Genomic DNA, 6,000 nt, shown 5'->3' on the forward strand with positions numbered 1-6,000 from the left:
TGTCAGCGAGAGATAAATAACGAGGGGAAAGTGGGCAGCAGGTGACCCGCGGCAGGGCTGCCTCGTAGGGACAGTGGCTGGATGACCTCCGGGGCTGGCTCTCCCTGGGGCCACCCGCTGGTCACCTATATGCTGTCACATCGTTCGAGAGGCTGGAGGCGGACATGATGATTACAGAAAAAATAGAGATATATAGAGAGAGATGGTCACTAGCAGACAGATATGAAAAGATTAAATGCTATGTTGGAAAGTTTTCACCAGAGGAGGAGCTTTAGGTCAAAGAATTGGAGGACACACACATACATACACACACCCTCACATACGCTCTGGACAGTTTCCTGTGTGATTTGAGGTCTGTATTCTGGTGGAAATTAACTTTGTAGTGTAAAAGTTTGAGGTATACACATACCTATATACATACTTATTTTGTATGCTTTTTAGGGACCTCACACACAAAGGTGGCGAGGAACCTATTGAAATTCAAGGAATTCTTCTTCTTAGTCTTATTATTATTTTATTATTCTCCGAGTACAATAATGTACTTGTGGAAAAACCAACGCAAAATGGCTCAGTAGCGCCCCCACAGGTCAGGTCCCTATGGAGCGTGCAGAAATTTAGTTGCGCCGAAGTTCGGTGGGTATATTGCCCCGGCCAAAGACGAGCAAAATATCCTCATGACACCATGACCTCAACTCAACAGGAAGTCCGCCATCTTGGATTTGGCGTATTTCTTGTCGTTTTGCAAGTTTCGTAACTGAGCTTGAACTGAGCGCGTCAAATTGTACTAGACCCATCCAAGATCATTTATATTTTGAAATTGGCTCAGGAACATACAGTGATCTTGCGAAATACAATGCATAAGAAATATACATTATAAAAGTTCACTTTTTAACCATTGTGGGACTAATAGAGGACACTTAATTTGACCTCAAACCAACTATAACTAAGAAATGCTGTTTTTAATGCCTTACGTGCATGAATAATAGTCCAAAAACAGTTGTTTTTGATGACAAAAAAGCACAACATTTCTGATAAAATACAAAATTGGTAATCTGTCATGTAAAAATTGCACTGACTATACAAACGGAGAGGGTCCATCAATTTATAGAAAACTTAAAAAAAAAAGAGAACTCCCTCTGGCTGTTCCCCCCTCCAGTTGTAGTTTTCCATCCTGAATCAGTGTCTGAGTTTCTAATGTAATTTACTTCAGTGGGATGCCTGCGATGCCCATCATTCTCTCTATCTGTTCCCGGTGTTATTGATCCTCCTCTCTGACCAATTTGAGATCTGCCTCCACAGGAGAGGAGCTGTTGCATTCATGTCTGCACCACTGGACCAAACCCAGCATCTGTCTGTCTGTCTGTCTGTCCGGCCACAGAAACGTTTCTCCACTTATTATGGTGTGAGATTAACTTTGTGTTTCGGAAATCCAGGATATGAGATAATTAAACTTGCAGGGTCCTTTAAAAGAAGGAAGAAAAAACGCTTTTTTTTTAGTTTAACCACTATTGTGTGTGGTCAGATTTGCTGAATGACAGCCCATAACCTGGATGCCATTACATTTAACTGAATGTGTTTTTTCTACACATAAAATGTGTAGTATTGAAGTTTTATTTATACATGACACAACTTTGTATAGTTTTTGCTTTACACATTTTCCATGTTCCATTTTTCTTTGCTTTGTTGTGTGAACCGTAAAAAATAAAATGTTATTTCCTTTTCCACATTTTGTTGCATAAGGATATAAAGAAACATAGGACTGAGGATAAAAAAGTTTGATTAAAAAGGTTATCAGAAAAAGCACTATTTACTTTTGTTTGGGTAGTGTTTTTAGAGAAATTACTGAAACTATTTTACATGTTTTAAATTGGATTTGGTGTCTAGTTATTCTACATCTATCTCACTGTTAAATTCTCCCTTTGGTTCGGGGTAGAAATAAGGGTTCCAAAAGTGTTCTTTAACAAGTGCTGAGGTTCTACCTGGAACCATTTGTTTTTCAAGGGTTCTTTGTAACACTAATGGTTCCAGAAAGAACCATTTTGATCCTGAAAACCGACGAAAGCCGAAAAGGGTTCTCCTATGAGGACAAGCCGAAAAACCTTATATGGTTCTACTTAGCACTTTTATTTCAAAGAGTTTGCTGTTTTATTTCCAAGTCTTTCTTCCTCGAGGGAAAATGTCCTCTAGCATTTTGTCACGTTACTGGGATTCCTTTATCGTAAAAGGTGTCTGCAAAGGAGCAATTTAAAGCAGCCGAACTTTAGATTAATTAAATCTGATCTGGTCACAGTAAGTAATCTGATTTCTTGTTGGATCAATGCAAGAGGATCCAGGAGAATTGTGGCATTAGTTTGGCTCACATTCATTGTCTTGATTAGACTGTAGTTTGCGGTCTGACGAGGCCTCTGGGAAAACAGTGGCTCACTACTGTAAGACAAGAGGGCCCATCTGAGAGCTTTATGACCGTCTGCTTGTGTGTGCGAGAGAGACAGAGAGAATGAATGGGGCCCTCCAAACACATCATTGCCCAAGGCTTCAAATGAACCCTATCCCATAATAGTCGTGGTTCTGCCCTGAGGAGAGGTGACAGAGTTCCAGGCCCAAATCACGGCGATGCCCGTGCAGTAAGTCGATACTCGCAGGGAAGGGAAATTGAGGGGAGGGAGCAAAGCGAGGGCTGCAGCAAGACCAGATCAATGTTGCTGTTTGATCTCGCCGGCTCTGAATAAATGTATATTTTAAGACGTCTTTTCTTTTTCTTTCCCCTCTCTCTGCGCAAACATTGACACTTTTTTTCCGTGTTGATTCTTGACTTTGGTGGAATAGAGGCTTGATTTTTAATCAAACATTCTTGGATTTTGTTATTCCTGTAACTGGGCAGGGCAATGAAGGTTGTTGCCGTGATGACACAGACGTGCCCCTCAAAACACAGATGGCACCGACTCTGGTCACCATCAATCACCACACACCCACACACACACACACACACACACAACCAAAGTAATCTGGACCAACACAAGTCTCCTATCAAATAACAGCTCGATCAGGAGAGACTTGTGACTAGTTATTACAGATTAAAAACAATAATGGGCGGATGTGATAGTCTTTAAAGAGTCTTTGGTGCTGGGACATAAAGGGCAGAGCTGATGGCTTCTGCTTCTGAGCAGCAACTAGGAAAAATCCCCCAAAGTCCATACACTGGCGGTTGGTGATGGCGGTGGTTGCTGACCTGATGAAGGATGACGAATGACTCATCGGATGAGACTGTGAGGACTTTGGTGGCGATGGAGAGACGGAGGGTGCACATGACCAGAGAATGAGAGAAGTGAGGCATGATTGGCTGACTTTGGCAGTTTTATTGGAGAGGATAAATACAGATTATCTGCTGTTTTAAATAATATTCGTACTGTAATAATTCCACAAAAAAACATTTAAAGGTGCCATACGTAAGAATGTGGCCAAAAACGGTTACTACATTCAAATTCAAAATACAGAGGTCTTTTAGGTTTCGTTTTCTGACGTAACGGGCAACCCGTGGTTGCTCGGCAGCTGAGACTCTACTGACTGCAATGATTGGTAGACGGTGGTAGGTGGCGCCACATGCCAAAACATGATTTCAAAACAAAAATATGATTTGCAAAATATTTTTTTTAATGCAAATATTTTGTCTGTACTGTTGTTGTTGGTGAGTTCAATTTGTTATATGAACATTATTCCTGAGTCTCTGTGACATATTAGGAGGATTTTATGGCCAGTTGCTTTAGATTTATTACATAATGAACCTTTAAAATAAGAAATAACTTAATAAAACACGAAGCAACAACGCAGCTTCAGTGGACTTCCCTTCAATCAATGGATCAATCTTTATTTATCAGGGACAATGTCAGCAATTTGAATAATATACTACATATACAAGACTATGCATTAAAAGTGGGTACAATCTTGTTTTCTTTTCAGCCAGTTCTTGACCTTTAACCTCTTAAGGTACTACTCAACCATTTGGTCGACCACACTTTAAGTCACTATATCTCATTGAAAAATGCATCAAGCTGAACTCACTAACACTAAATTACTGTGACTTGTTCTGAATGTTGTACTTTATGAATTATGCAAAGCAGGTTTATTATGAACAGACGTCTCAACCGTATGGTAGAGGCCTGTATCTGAAATACTGTAGGGTCTAATTAAAAAAAAAATAATAATATGTCACACCATTGACAGAAACTGACAGAGAGGACACGGAACAGGAAGTACGAGACAGGAGACACAATCAGAACATGCTGCAGAGTAGTCTTCCTGAACTGAACTGTAACATTAGAACTTTAGTTTTCCCCACTCTCCATCAGTGATTCACTTCGGACCACACAACCTCGGATCCTTACAGGCACATTGTGTACTCACTTATACCTACTTCTGCGAGCCTCGAGACACAGGCTGGAAAAAAAAAAAAAAAAAAAAGACAAATATTACTTTTTTATTCAAAGCACGGTGATGCAAGAGTGATGTAAAATGCTCCAATGTTTGGACAGTACCAAACACCAACACGTTCATGATAATCAGTGTTTGTGAGTGCGGTTGTACTTTCGCTCCAGCAAAGCTATGGGACACATCAGTGTGGAAGTTGCAGTCTGGTTAGTTTAAGACATTTAAGAGATGATGGTTTAAAATAGACACTCCATTAAAGGCCAAAGGTCTTGGAGGATTTGGCCCATTTACACCCCCCCCCCACTACATGGACATCCATGCCACGTCCCCTCTGCCCCGTAGTCCTTCTTGTCCTTGATCTGGTTTAAATAACAGACTCCCAACAGCTGCCTTAATGATGCTTTTATCTCATTTAACTTCACTGGATTAAAATGTGTTTCAAGGTTTTACAGATTGAAAAATAAAGAGGGATTTGAGTGAGAGTTAATGAAATATGCTGACTGGACATTTGTCTGAATTATTTATAGTGTGTATGATATTAAAGCTGTGTGGTGATTACCAATTTAAATGTCCTGAGAGGCAGTTTCATGATGTTCTGTGTAGGGTGCTGTGTGTAAAAAGAAGGAAAAAAAACTGCGACTTGTCAGGCCGTGCCTCTGTAATGTGTGTTCAAAAGGCATATTTATTGCCTCATTACTTCAGATGCATAAATTATGTCGCTGGCTCAGTGTGAAGATGTTTATTTATGCAACATATGACAAGTGCTGCAACACTCAGGGCAAATTCAATTACACAAGTTAAAGGGACAACATGCTCAGGGAGAAAAAAAATTAAACTGGACAAATGTGATTATTGGATCACAATTACCAGCACATGTAGTTACATATAACATGTTATTATTCTGAGTGGTTGAAGATGGCAAACAATGTTAGTCGCATGGCTCTGTGCTGCAGGTGCACCCATGGTAATTTGCCATACACAACTCCTTATATGGACATCCTGACGGTGTGTTTATGGGTCATAAATATATATTTTTTTTTTGTCTTTTTATGTGTTGCTGAGTCAAAGTTATGATTCATTTTATATTAGTAGTGATATAAAGTACTAGTAGTAATTGACTTCTGCAGTAATTGTGCAGAAGTCACAAAATTAGACTGTTTCTAATTCCTTTTTGCTCATAAAAACGAGCCAAGTAAACTCTGAACTGTGACGCATTTCCAAATGTCACAAATTCAATCCGATTTTAAAGGTGCCATATGTAAGAATGTGGCCAAAAACGGTTACTACATTCATATTCAAAATACAGAGGTTTTTTAGGTTTCGTTTTCTGACGTAACTGGCAACCCGTGGTTGCTCGGCAGCTGAGACTCTACTGACCGCAATGATTGGTAGACGGCGGTAGGTGGCGCTGCATGCGAAAACATGATTTCAAAACATAAACATGATTTGCAGTCTGCAAAATATATTTTTTAATGCAAATATTTTGTCTGTACTGTTGTTGTTGGTGAGTTCAGTTTGTTATATGAACATTATTCCTGAGTCTCTGTGACATATTAGGAGGATTTTATGGCCAGT

This window comes from Microchirus variegatus, assembly GCF_963457635.1.
Source record: "Microchirus variegatus genome assembly, chromosome: 23".
Taxonomy (NCBI): domain Eukaryota; kingdom Metazoa; phylum Chordata; class Actinopteri; order Pleuronectiformes; family Soleidae; genus Microchirus; species Microchirus variegatus.